The sequence below is a fragment of the Papaver somniferum genome, chromosome 4 (genome assembly GCF_003573695.1).
Source record: "Papaver somniferum cultivar HN1 chromosome 4, ASM357369v1, whole genome shotgun sequence".
Classification (NCBI taxonomy): Eukaryota; Viridiplantae; Streptophyta; class Magnoliopsida; order Ranunculales; family Papaveraceae; genus Papaver; species Papaver somniferum.
The window spans coordinates 144495183-144510135 of NC_039361.1; the positions used below are offsets into that span (position 1 = coordinate 144495183).

The 14953-nt window shown below is 38.3% G+C and overlaps 1 pseudogene; it reads right to left on the reverse strand.

Annotated features, from left to right (window-relative positions):
- The window catches only part of LOC113273238, an 89069-nt pseudogene extending 74355 nt beyond the window's left edge, over positions 1–14714 (reverse strand).
- Between the last annotated feature and the right edge of the window lie 239 nt (positions 14715–14953).

Here is a 14953-nt window from a genome sequence, read left to right on the forward strand (position 1 = left end):
TTTTTTGGAACTCAAGTAAACAATAGGAATAAGCCCTGAGTTTTTATAGGGGATTTTAACATGATTTGTAATGGATCTTGGATTTATATACCATGAGTTTACTTGGAATTATTAAACAGGAAATAACAACATTCATAGATAGAACATTACATAATGTATAAGGAATATTCAATTTCCTAGAGTTAATTTAACACAAAATGTAGTTATTCGTTCTGACCACGGTCATATAGCCTTAACACTATATCAAGTTTTGTCCGAGATGGAACAGATCTTTAAATTCTATGACACTTGGCTTAAGAACCGTCCCGTCTTCAGGTTATCTTCATTTCTTGAAATCTTTCCAGCACTGATGACTGACAAATTCTCTACTTTCCAATCTTCATTTCTTAGCTTCTAACTTTCCGGATTAGAAAAAAGAAGTATTTGGAATGTCGTCAAGAATATTTTATAAACTCCTCAAACTAATTGATAATTTGAAGTCTAGTATATTATCCCCACATCTCTCTGAATGCATATAAGACAAACCAAGAGCTTTAGGACATCTATATAATACCCAAGAAGAGATTGCAAAACAACAATCCATAGAGAACACGATTGAATTAGGAGAAAATAATACCAAATGATTTTACGTAGTTACCCCTCATAAAAAGGAAATGGAATATTACTATCGAATGCATAAATAACAATCAGGATGAAGTGAGCCCATGATTAATATGAAATTTAGCAATATGTTAACTAATTACTTTAAAATATTTTCTTTACTTACCTGATTGAATAGAACCACTAATTCAATATTTTGTGTTACTATCATCTATAATATCTCTATGGATGAGAATAGCTTCATTCTTAGGATCCCTTCTAAAGGAAGAAATTTTAGAATTGCTTAAAAAAATGAATTCCAGCTTCGTCCAGAGAGAAGTTCAGCTCCTTGATTGCCCAGTAGGCACGATGTTCTAATTCCACAGGTAGATGGCACGGCTTTCCATACACTAGACGATAGGGGGACATGCCAATTGGTGTCTTATAAGCTGTTCTATAGGCCCACAAAGCATCATTCAATCTTAATGACCAATCTTTCCTAGACGGGTTGACCGTCTTCTCCAGAATGTGCTTAATTTCCCTATTAGAAACTTCTACTTGTCCACTAGTCTGAGGGTGGTACGGAGTAGCAACCTTGTGAGTTATGCCATACTTGCGTACTAAAGACTCAAAGTACTTGTTACGAAAATGTGAACCGCCGTCACTGATGATAGCTCTAGGGGTACCAAAACGTGCAAATATATTTTCCTTTAGAAATGAAAGTACCACCTTGTGGTCATTTGTTCTGGTTGCTATGGCTTCTACCCACTTAGAAACGTAATCAACTGCGACTAGGATGTACAATCTACCGTCAGAAATAGGGAATGGACCCATGAAGTCGATCCCCCACACATCAAAAATCTCCACAATCAAAATGGGGTTCAATGGCATCATGTTTCTCCTCGAAATGCTTCCTAGCTTTTGACAGCGTTCACAAGCAACACAATAATCATGGCAATCCTTGAACAATGATGGCCAATAGAATCCACACTGCAAGATCTTTGCAGCGGTTTTCTTGGCACTGAAATGGCCTCCACATGCCTGGTCATGACAAAAAGATATCACATCTTTCTGTGCGGTGTTGGGGACACATCTCCTAATGATTTGGTCCCGGCAGTACTTAAACAAATATGGGTCATCCCAAAGGAAATGTTTAACTTCAGCCAAAAACTTATAGCGGTCTTGTCTCGACCAATGTGAGGGAATCCTACCTGCAGCAAGGTAGTTAACGATATCAGCAAACCAAGGAAGGTCTGAGATAGACATCAGTTGTTCATCTGGGAATGATTCTCTAATCAGCTCACATTCATCAATAGACTCTAAAGTTAATCTAGACAAATGATCAGCAACCACATTCTCACAACCTTTCTTATCACGGATTTCGAGATCGAATTCCTGTAATAAGAGTATCCATCGAATAAGGCGAGCTTTAGCATCCTTCTTGGAAAGAAGATACTTCAAAGCCGCATGGTCTGTGTATATGATGATCTTAGACCCTATCAGATAAGATCTAAACTTGTCTAATGCGAAAACGACGGCAAGCAATTCCTTCTCGGTAGTTGAATAATTGAGTTGGGCATCATTAAGGGTTTTGCTAGCATAGTATATCACATATGGTAGTCTATCAACTCGCTGTCCTAAAACAACACCAACAGCATAATCAGAGGCATCACACATAAGTTCGAACGGAAGCTTCCAATCGGGTGGTCGGACTATAGGAGCGGTGGTGAGAAAGGTTTTTAATTCCTCCCATGCCTTCACACAAGCAGCATCGAAATTGAAGGCAACATCTTTGGAGAGAAGACTGCACAGAGGTCTGGAGATTTTGCTGAAATCTTTGATGAATCGCCGGTAAAAACCAGCATGACCTAGAAATGATCTGATATCCTTCACAGAGCAAGGTTGTGGTAGATGTTGAATGAGGTCAACTTTAGCTTTATCCACTTCAATTCCTTTTTCTGAGATGATGTGTCCTAGAACTATTCCTGAATTCACCATAAAATGGCATTTTTCCCAATTTAGAACAAGGTTCTTTTCTTTACATCTGGATATCACGAGGGCAAGATGCTTCAAACATTCGTCAAACGAGGAACCAAAAACAGAGAAATCATCCATAAAGATCTCGAGAAAACTATCTATCATGTCAGAAAAAATGCTCATCATGCAATGCTGAAAAGTAGCAGGTGCATTACACAACCCGAAGGGCATACGTCTATAAGCAAACGTCCCAAAGGGACACGTGAACGTAGTTTTTTCCTGATCTTCTGGTGCAATGTGGATTTGGTTATAACCGGAAAAGCCATCTAGAAAGCAGTAGTGACTGTGTCCAGACACACGTTCTAGCATTTGGTCAATGAAAGGGAGCGGGAAGTGATCCTTCCTTGTTACTGTGTTCAACTTCCTGTAGTCGATGCATACTCGCCATCCTGTGGTTGTACGAGTAGGGACTAATTCATTCTTGTCGTTCTGAACAACAGTAATGCCTGACTTATTAGGCACAACTTGAATGGGACTAACCCATTTGCTGTCGGGAATTGGGTATATGATACCCGCATCAAGTAGTTTCAGGATCTCTCCTTTGACTACATCTCTCATGTTAGGATTAAGTCTCCTTTGCATCTCCCTAGATGGTTTGGCATTTTCTTCAAGGTTAATGTGGTGCATGCAAATGGTGGGACTAATTCCTTTGAGATCTGAGATGGTCCATCCTAAGGCCTCTTTGTGTTCTTTAAGTACTTCTAAAAGCTTACTTTCCTGTTCCGTGTCTAAACATGATGAAATAATGACAGGTAGAGTATCAGAAGAATCTAGGAATGCGTACTTCAACGTACTAGGCAATGTTTTCAATTCAAGCTTGGGTGGCTCAACAATGGATGGAATGAGCTTGGAATCAGAGAGTAAGGGTGGTTCCACTTATATCTTCCTTCAGTGACGTCCATTTGAGGTACAGATTCGAGCAGGGATAGGACGTCACTACAGTATGCATCATCATAGGAATCTGAGTTAAAGTTCTCCATACATGCTTGAAAGGGGTCGACAGGTAGAATGTTAGTCAACGAATCTTGTATTAATCCTTCAATCATATTAACTTCATGCACATCATCATCATCAAGATTCACAGGTTGTTGACTAATATCGAACACATTCAATTCTACTGTCATGTTGCCAAAAGACAGTTTCAACACTCCATTACGAAAATTAATGATTGCGTTGGACGTAGCCAAGAAAGGACGTCCTAAGATGACAGGAATGTGACAGTCTGGGTTTTGTACAGGTTGAGTGTCTAAGACAATGAAGTCTACGGGAAAATAGAATTTGTCAACCTTGATCAAAACGTCTTCGACCACTCCACGAGGAATCTTGACAGATCGGTCTGCCAGTTGTAGAGTGATAGATGTTGGCTTCAACTCCCCAAGACCTAATTGCTCATAAACAGAATATGGCAGTAGGTTAACACTTGCACCTAGGTCTAATAACGCTTTATTGACCGTGTGTTCTCCTATAGTGCAAGAAATTGTTGGACATCCTGGATCCCTAAACTTGGGTGGAGTTTTGTTCAGAATGATGGAACTCACCTGCTCAGCTAAGAAAGCACGTTTTTGCACATTGAGCTTGCGCTTTTGAGTGCACAAGTCTTTGAGGAATTTAGCATAAGCAGGGATTTGCCTAATTGCTTCAAGAAAAGGAATGTTGATGTTGACTCTCTTGAACAGATCTAACATCTCATTATAATGGGTACTTTTCTGTTGGTAGATCAATCTTTGAGGAAATGGGGCAACAGGAGAATGAGTTGGCAAAGGGACATTCACAGCAGTAGAATTGTCAGGCTTTCCAACTTGCTCAGATTCTTTGGTTTTCTGGGGTTGTGGAGACAGCGTGGGATTTGTGTCAGATTCATTAGGTTCGCCCACGTTGTTCTCGATGATTCTACCACTTCGGAGGGTGGTAATGTCATGGACTTGATCGGGTGAGGTTTCAGTGCAGGATGTTGTGCCTGTTTGAAATATCCTCTTTGGATTTTGTTGGGGTTGGCTAGGAAGTTTACCCTTTTCTCTCTCACACATTTGATCCATCTTTTGATCTAGATTTTTATGACTTTGCATCAGAGTCTGGAACATCTCCTCTAGGGCGGATAATCTCTTGTCGGTATTGTGTTGAGGATAAGATTGTTGAGAGTTTGATTGTTGCTGAGGGTTCCTAGGGTGTTGATAACCTTGATTGTTCTGATATCCCTGATTGTTTTGATAGCTATGATTGGGTTGAGATGGTCCTCCCTGAGTGGGTCCTTTGGACCATGAAAAGTTAGGGTGGTTTCTCCATCCTGGATTGTAGGTCTGTGAATAGGGGTTATGCTCTTGTTTTTGAAACATGGCCTGTGCCTGTTCAAGCCTAGATTCCTGGACTGCAAGCAAATCGGGACAATTTTGGAATTGATGGTTGGGATCGTTACAAGCGGCACATACAGACGAAGCGACATGTTCTCGGAGAGTAGTGGTGGAAGGTTTTGAATTTTTATGTAGTTCTAACTCTTCTAATCTCCTAACTATTGATGCCATGTTTGCTCTTCCCTCAAAATCCGCTTCAATCCTAAAAGCCCTAGCTTCGGAAGTAGTCTTTATGGGTTCACGGATGGATTCCCACTATTGCGTCTTTTCAGCCACTTCAATCAAGAAGTCCCAAGACGCATCAACAGTTTTTTCTACGAATAGACCATTACACATTGACTCAACCGTTGTTCGGGTGGACACATCTAGACCCTCATACAAAATTTGCACAAGTCTCCATTTTTCAAAACCATGATGGGGACATTGGAGCAATAATTCATTGAATCTCTCCAGGTATCTAGCTAAGGTCTCACCCTCTAATTGCACAAAGCTATTCAGACTTTGACGAATTGTCGCAGTCTTGTGATTCGGGAAAAACTTCTTGAAAAACTCCTTTATGAGGTCATCCCATGTCATGATGGATTGAGGCTGTAAAGCATACAGCCAGGCCTTTGCCTTATCTTTCAGGGAGAAAGGAAAGAGCCTTAACTTTAGGGTTTCGTCGGACATTTGAGTGAAACGCAGAGTTCCACAAATTTCCTCGAATTCTCTCACGTGGTGGTAAGGGTTTTCATTCTCAACACCTCTAAAAATAGGGAGCATCTGTATTGTGCTTGATTTCAGCTCATAATGGCCATTAGCCTCGGGTAGCACAATACAAGAAGGTTGACTGGCTCTAGTTGGGTACATATAATCCTTGAGGGTACGGGGTTCTCCCATTGTTTCAGATTGGTCCGGTGTGTTTTCCTCAGAAGTTGTGGGTATGTCAATTGGGTCTATTTGATTTACTCTAACTAGTCTATTTGATTGGTCTCTAAAGGTTACAATCATATCCCACTCATGAAACAACAAGCCCACGGATAAGGAAGAAAGCAGGGCCCATAAGGATTTGGTTTTGAAAGGGTTAAGTGGAATTTGGTTTTAAGGAGTGGAATTTTGGTTTTAAATAGGGATTTTGTTTTTGGTCTAAAATTGGGCTTTGGAAGAGTTTTTGAACTAAACCTAGCATAAATTAGCACAACCCATAAAAGAAAATAAAAACAATCATAATAATTACAAGCCCATAAAAGAAAAATAAAAGAAAATAAAAGAAAAAGAAAATACAAAAAAAATAAAAATGAAAATAATTATTACAATCCCAAAATTAAAAAAATAAATAAATTAATTATTACATACCCAAATTGAATATTTAATGAGGCCCAAGTGGGTTACTCATGGTTTTAGGCTTACTTGGTTAAGGAGGGAAGCCCAGTTAGGCTTTTGTTCCCTTTTAGTTGCACAGCCCAGTTGGGCTTTAGGATCGTCCTAGCAGCTCACGTCCAAGCCCAGCAGCAGCAGGTGGAGCAGAGCCCAGCAGCAGCAGCGAAGTCCAGGAGCAGTGAGTTGGCACAAGCCCAGCAGCAGAAGTTGCAAGCCCAGCAGCAGTTGAGGTTACTGAGCCCAGCTCAGTTGGTTCAAGCCCATCTCAGTTGGTTCAGAGCCCAGCAGCAGCTTCAGTTGGCAGCCCAGCAGGCTTGGCAGCAACTTGGCAGAAGCAACAGCAGCAACAGCAGCTTGGCAGCAGCAGCTCCACACCAGCAGCAGCACCAGCAGCAGCAGCACCAGCAGAATCTGCAGCTTCACAGCAGCAGCTTCACAGCAGCTTCAGTAACACTTGCACTTGCAGCAGTGCAAGGTAGTGCACACCAACAGCAGAAAACAAGCAGCAGAAATGCACACTTGCACACCAGCAGCACTTTGAAAACTTCAAAAAGATGGCAGCCAGCTCCCCGGCAGCGGCGCCAAAAACTTGTTGTGATGATTAGATGCACACAATACACTTGCAAGTATACAAGGTCAAGATTTGTAATAAAAGGGTGAGTAGGGGTTTGTCCACAGGGAGAGGAGCATATGAGAAGTTTTCCTAGGCTAACAATAGTGACAATGCACTATGGCAGAGAGCAAAGCAGGGCAAATCAGCAAAGAACCAAGCTAAGTAATAAAAAACAGACTAGAACCACAGCAGGGAAAGATAAGCAAAGAACCAAGGCTTGGAAGCCAAGGGCAAGGTGAGTTCAGTGCACTGACTTCAGTGCACAGTAGCTACAAAGTGCAAGAAAATAAAAGGCAGGAAAATAACTAAATTGCAAACACACAGGACTGAAAATATAAGTGACTGAAAGGGAATTGGTGGGTAAGCCAAGGCTTATGATCCACCTTGTGTCCTAATCAAATGACATGGTCTAGGTTATGTTTGTTCCTAAGCATACAACTAGAAATGGAAGAACACCAAATTGCTCACTAGTCTACCCCTAGCATTGGCTGTCTTTTGACAGTACAGCCAATCACAGGCTCTATGAGCATTGGCATCTCTCATTTGCACAATCAAAACATACAAGGAAGTAACTATCCTAGCTCATTCACACTTGACAGTGCACAAGGCTTCACTGAGCCTTGGCCTGAAGCTGATTAGCTCATGCTAACCATGAAGTAGCAACATACATTCATCATAAGATATAATTTAGACACAATTTGCAACATATCAGACAACTACAAACATAAGCAAATTTCAACTGTCAACAGATAAGCACTGAAATTGAAATTCATAAAAATTCTGTGGCCAATTCTCTACTGGCTAGTCCAGAGAGCTTTTCCACCACACCCATATCATCAATTTATAGTTATTTTCAACACCCTAAATTTCTACAAACCCTAATTGGAAAATCCCCAAATTTGAAAATTAGGGTTTTGTAAATTAATAAAAATTAACCTACATACTGACCAAAATAGCTTCAACCCATACTTGTACGATGCTTTCTCTGCTTTCCCTGTCGCTCCAAGTGAGACCCTAGCTCGAGATTTCTTATCAACTCCATACCTAGGATGCAGAGATATGAGTTTGATAAGAACTCTAGGCTAGGGGGAAAGGACTGATGGGTATGGGTTTCTGTGGTGTTGGGAGGTGATGGGAAGGAGCTCGAGACGAACTGGGATGGTCGGGGAAGATGGTGGCAGGGTAGAGCAGGTGGTGGTGGTTCTGGAAATGGTCGGGTGGAGAAGATGAGATCGATGTTTTGGGAAGAAGGGAGTGTTTGGGTGGTAGTATAGGGTTTGGTCACTATGGTGTGTAGCGGTTGCAGCGAGGGATGATGTTTCGCGATCTGGTCCGTAGGATGTGACGATGGTAGGTGGATCCAACGATGAGATGGGAGGCTGTGGGTAGCGACCGTCGGATGGAGGAATGCAACGAAAAGGACGGCCCAAGATGGAGATGGGCGTTGCGATGTAAAGCGGGAGCTTCGGAGTTTGATGTGCGATGATGGAGCGACCGTAGGATGCTGAAATGCTTCGATCTGACGGCTGAAATCCGATACGGGCTTGGATAGTGGAAATGGGTTTGAGAAAGGGCTTTGGGCCTTGGGTACGCCAAGCCCATGTCTTCTTTAAGGACAATTCTTCTTCTTCAAGCCCATTCCTAGCCTCTTGGTCTTATGCACAACGTTCTTCGCGGCTTCCTTGCGTAACTCCTCCCGGCTTTTCACTACTTTTCTGCTCTATTCCGCTCCGCAATTCATCCAGACTTTATTTATTACCTAAAAATATAAAATTAAGTAAGAAAAATATTTATTCTTGAAAACAATGAAAATACAGAATATGGGATAAAATGTAGAATTATTGCACAACATATGAGTTAAATGCCAACAAAAAGGGATAAATATATACAATATTTGGCACTCATCATTGCACTGATTCGTTATTCTCTTGAGAGTTTGGTGACTTACTTTATGTCTCTTATAGAATTACCAGTGACGGTTGAGAAGAAGCTTAAATGAGAAAAATTTTGTGGGGGGAAGATGAAAACATAAAAAAAGATGAGCTGGGTTGGTTTTAAGAAAGCATGTAAGCCAAAGAAACTTGGAGGTCTAGGTTTAAGGAGTTTGAGACATTTGAATAGATCCTTACTTTCAAAGTGGCATTGGAGATTTGCTAAAGAAAAAGGGGATTGGTGGAGGAAGATAATGGTGGAGAAAACAAATTCCAATGAGAATTGTATAATTCCTGCTATTGCTAGTGAGGTTGTAGGTAAGAGTTTATGGCATGTAATTGCAAAGGCTAAGCAAGATTTCATTGTTGTGGTGGGTATCAAGGTGGGAGATGGAAGGAGCTTACGTTTTTGGCACGACATTTGGGTTGGCAATATGGAGTTAAAAGGTAAATACTCGAGGCTTTATAGATTGATCACACAAAAGAACGAGATGGTGGCTGATATTCTGGGTCATAACACGAGATTGCAATTTTCAAGGGAGCTTGATCCAGCAGAGAGAATACATTTTCTAGAACTAAAGCATGATCTGTGAAACATTGTTCTAACTGAAGAGGTTGAAGATAGTTTTTCAGGAGAGTATTCGTCAAAGATATCTTATGAAAAGATTTTTGATAATACAGATGGTGTGGATTTTGCAGGTCTGCTGGAGAATAAACTTATTCCGCCAAAAGTGATGTTCCTCATTTGGGCTTCTCTTCACAACTCTCTACCAACAAGGTGTATGCTTAGAAGAAGAAGATGCAGATTCCATCTACGATTTCTGTGCTCTGTAATGAGGAGGAGGAAAACCTAAACCATATATTTATTCACTGCAATTGAACGACACAAGTTTGAGATTTTTTTCTTATATCTTTAAAAGTGAACTGGACGATGCCTGAGAGTTTTAAAGCTCTGTTGGAAAGCTGGAGATTGGGTAAAGTAAGTAAGAAGAAAGCCATAATATGGAAGTTAACCCCGTATGCAATTTTTTGAGAGGTTTGGAAAGAAAGAAACTCGAGAGTACATGGTGGAAGAAGTAAGAATGCTGAAGATGTCAGATTTTTGGTAATTCAAAATATTTACTTATGGAGCTCTCCGAAGGATATTTTCAAGGATTACAGAGTTAATCAAATTTTATTTCACTGGGATTCTATAGTTTCTATGTAAAGAAACTCTTAAGATTTTCTCTTTGGTTTTTAAAGATCCTGTGATCTTTTGTATATATTGTAATCATCTCTTTTCCTTTTTGATATATCCTTCCTTATTATAAAAAATAAAAAAATAAAAACAGTTTCTCCCTCTAAAAATACCAAAGCTCACACTCATTTTAACTTACACTAGAATTTCTAAATTGCTATAGAATTTCTCAATTTCCAATACTTCTCATCATTCTTCCAATTATTCAAAGAGCATGGCTGATAACATGAGCATGGCTGAGTTCATAGAAAACCAACATGCTACCGAAAATCAAAGAGATGGTAATCGATCCAATGTGTAAAGTCGAATGAGGAGGCGATTACCAAAATTTAGGAGACGATACCAAAATTTACTACTGAGGAAGATGAATGTATTTGGAGGAATTTTATTTTTTTTACTGACTATATTCGCAGATGCGTTCCATCCCCAACATTTTGGGAAAGGATATTTGGAAATTTTCAAAAACAACCTATGAACCCCAACAATCGTGGTGCTTCAGGGTTGTCACATCGCTTCGCTGTAATGAATAAGGAAATTAGTATGTATCTTTTTTTACTTCAGCAAGAAGGTCCAAACATGAGGGATGGTGAAACCATGATGGAACTTGGACAAAGGTGTCACGCGGAATATCGTTGCATCAACGAAAAAGAGTTCCAATTTGAAAGTTGTTTCGAGATTTTAAGAGAGTTGCCCAAGTATAATCCAATATTTATGTTTTAATATCTTAAATGTCAACTTAAGTCCAAGTACTAAGTTTTAATATTTGTGTTATTGTAGTTTAAACTAAAATGTAACTCTAATTAAAATGTAAGATTGAATTAAAAATAGAATTAAGCTTCATTTTCAACAATACGAGTCAAATTTTCAAATTCATTAAACTTTGAATTAATCATCAATAGTCATTTTAAAAGACATAAAACTAGATAATAATAATTTGAAATATACTTTAAAAATAAAAATTTGGGATAATGTTCTTCATCTTTTTTATCTTCTTCATTTCACAAAACTTCCAATCGATGCCCTCATGAACGGAGTTTCCTTTGTTTATCTTCTTCTTTGTCTTCAAATTTGTTATGCATTGATTTTCCTTGCCTTGAACTTTTCTTTGCCTTTTCTTAGTTGCAGTTTTGACTTGGTTAATATCTAAAACTTGAAGACTTCTTTGCTTTATACCTTCAAGCGCTACTCCAAAAAAATCAAGTTACGTTACCGAATCAAGTTGGTTTGAAATTGTGTCATTTGGGAAAAATTGAAAAAAGAAATTAGATTGAGAAATAGATAGATAAATTTTGGTGTAATTTTGTAGTATTGGAAATTACCTATTTATAGGCGACAAAGAACTCCGATCTTAGCATACGCTCAAAATATAAGATGCGTTTGAAACCTAAGATGCGCTAGAACTTACATTTGGTGTTTGAAAATCGAGACTTATCTTGGATTTTGGATGTTGGTAAAGTTTTAAACCCCGCCTTATATAAGGCAAAGTTTCAAGCACCCATGCTATATTTGAGTCATTCATTCCCTACGGTGAATCAATGTATGTCCATTTTTCTCTCGAGGAATCGAACTCGAACGTGTTTTTCATAATATTTTAGTAGTCCCTAAATATAATATTCAACTTTAGATTAAAGTACGTTTAAAATTAAATTAAAGTTTACATTTAAATAAAGTTACATAAATTGACCTAGCTAAAAAAAATAACAATAAAAATGATTAAAATCAAACTACTTAAACTTCAAGCATTCCCGATCTTGGCTTCATATTCATCCCAATTCTGCAGTTACATTATCTCTTAGCGAAATCCCAGTTTTGAATTCTCCAGTGATAATCCTATATTCCCTTGTACCATCTCCATGTAACGGTACGACACCAGGCCTGGATAACTAGTCTAAGAAGGATTACGTTGGGTTTCCTTGATGAACATGTCATGCAAATGAGCATAACCCAGTCTAAGAAGGATTACGTTGGGTTTCTTTGATGAACATGTCATGCAAATGAGCATAACCCTGTTTATTTGAATTGAACTAACAAAATGATATAGGCTACAAATAATGGTGAATTTCTTTTTCAAAATTCCAAAAGCATGTTCAACATCTTTTCTTAATGTTGAAATACTCCGTGTCACGCATTTCACCGATATGACTGTAGGTTTGAACTGAAGTTGACTATTGTAGATAGATTTCGTTGAGTGAAGTTGCGGATGTCGATGGAGAAATTCGTAGCAGGAGCGATTCCATACTTTGGGTCTTCCAAGCGATTTAGATAAAACATTCATGTCGTTGCCGATCTGTGAATTACAAATATAAAAACATGCCATATCCAAACAATCAAAGTTAGCTGAAGCTTCCAAAAATAACAACTCGTCTCGTGTAAGGACCCTTATATAGACCTTGCCAAGCAACATGGCATCTCTGACACATCCAGTGTATGCAATCAAAACTTCTAGCACTTCTGGAAAACCTACTTCGTTGTTTTCTGCGAGTATTAAATTAATATTATGTTAATTAGATTTTTTTTTTTAAAATGACTCAAATGATTGACTAATGTCTTTCAATACATTGATGGGTTTTAAAAAGATGTTTTTTTGACTCATACGAATGCATACACCGACGGAATTCACTGGCATCCCCATAACATAGAATCCTAAGGGTTGCGGTCACTTTTTTTCAAGACTATATCCTCTAATATATTGCGCATCATACTAACAATTAAATTTAGGTTGTACTTGACAAAGCTATGTAATAAAACATAGAAAATATCAACAAATATCGAAATCGATCAGAACAACTCATGCATTTCAATTCCTCTATTAACGAAAGTATATAAACTATACGATGATCGATCATAGGAGAAATTAAGCACATTTTTTCTAGTTTTTTCTGTTGTAGTGTTGGACATGTTAAAAGAACTAGTAATGATATGGCTCATGAAATATCCAAGAATGTTAGGACTGAAGAATCTTCTTTTGATTTTTTGAATAACACCCCGGAAGAATTTTCTAATATTGTAACGGATGTATTTAATTTGTTGTTATGTAATGCTAACTAATGAACGAAGTACTTCCTTTGTATTAAAAAGAAACAACGATCATAAGGATATTAAATTACTTGTCGATTTATATATTGAACTATTTCTCATTATTAATTTTTCGAGTTACAGTTTATGCAAAATTTATATTTTCTTATGTTATTATGTATATTGATGTAATAGTGCACAGTGTGTATGTATGATTAGGCATACTTTGATTTTTTTTTTTTTTTTTTTGGAACTCAAGTAAACAATAGGAATAAGCCCTGAGTTTTTATAGGGGATTTTAACATGATTTGTAATGGATCTTGGATTTATACCATGAGTTTACTTGGAATTATTAAACAGGAAATAGCAACATTCATAGATAGAACATTACATAATGTATAAGGAATATTCAATTTCCTAGAGTTAATTTAACACAAAATGTAGTTATTCGTTCTGACCACGGTCATATAGCCTTAACACTATATCAAGTTTTGTCCGAGATGGAACAGATCTTTAAATTCTATGACACTTGGCTTAAGAACCGTCCCGTCTTCAGGTTATCTTCATTTCTTGAAATCTTTCCAGCACTGATGACTGACAAATTCTCTACTTTCCAATCTTCATTTCTTAGCTTCTAACTTTCCGGATTAGAAAAAAGAAGTATTTGGAATGTCGTCAAGAATATTTTATAAACTCCTCAAACTAATTGATAATTTGAAGTCTAGTATATTATCCCCACACTCTCTGAATGCATATAAGACAAACCAAGAGCTTTAGGACATCTATATAATACCCAAGAAGAGATTGCAAAACAACAATCCATAGAGAACACGATTGAATTAGGAGAAAATAATACCAAATGATTTTACGTAGTTACCCCTCATAAAAAGGAAATGGAATACTATCGAATGCATAAATAACAATCAGGATGAAGTGAGCCCATGATTAATATGAAATTTAGCAATATGTTAACTAATTACTTTAAAATATTTTCTTTACTTACCTGATTGAATAGAACCACTAATTCAATATTTTGTGTTACTATCATCTATAATATCTCTATGGATGAGAATAGCTTCATTCTTAGGATCCCTTCTAAAGGAAGAAATTTTAGAATTGCTTAAAAAATGAATTCCACTCTTCGTCCAGAGAGAAGTTCAGCTCCTTGATTGCCCAGTAGGCACGATGTTCTAATTCCACAGGTAGATGGCACGGCTTTCCATACACTAGACGATAGGGGGACATGCCAATTGGTGTCTTATAAGCTGTTCTATAGGCCCACAAAGCATCATTCAATCTTAATGACCAATCTTTCCTAGACGGGTTGACCGTCTTCTCCAGAATGTGCTTAATTTCCCTATTAGAAACTTCTACTTGTCCACTAGTCTGAGGGTGGTACGGAGTAGCAACCTTGTGAGTTATGCCATACTTGCGTACTAAAGACTCAAAGTACTTGTTACGAAAATGTGAACCGCCGTCACTGATGATAGCTCTAGGGGTACCAAAACGTGCAAATATTTTTCCTTTAGAAATGAAAGTACCACCTTGTGGTCATTTGTTCTGGTTGCTATGGCTTCTACCCACTTAGAAACGTAATCAACTGCGACTAGGATGTACAATCTACCGTCAGAAATAGGGAATGGACCCATGAAGTCGATCCCCCAACATCAAAAATCTCCACACAAAATGGGGTTCAATGGCATCATGTTTCTCCTCGAAATGCTTCCTAGCTTTTGACAGCGTTCACAAGCAACACAATAATCATGGCAATCCTTGAACAATGATGGCCAATAGAATCCACACTGCAAGATCTTTGCAGCGGTTTTCTTGGCAC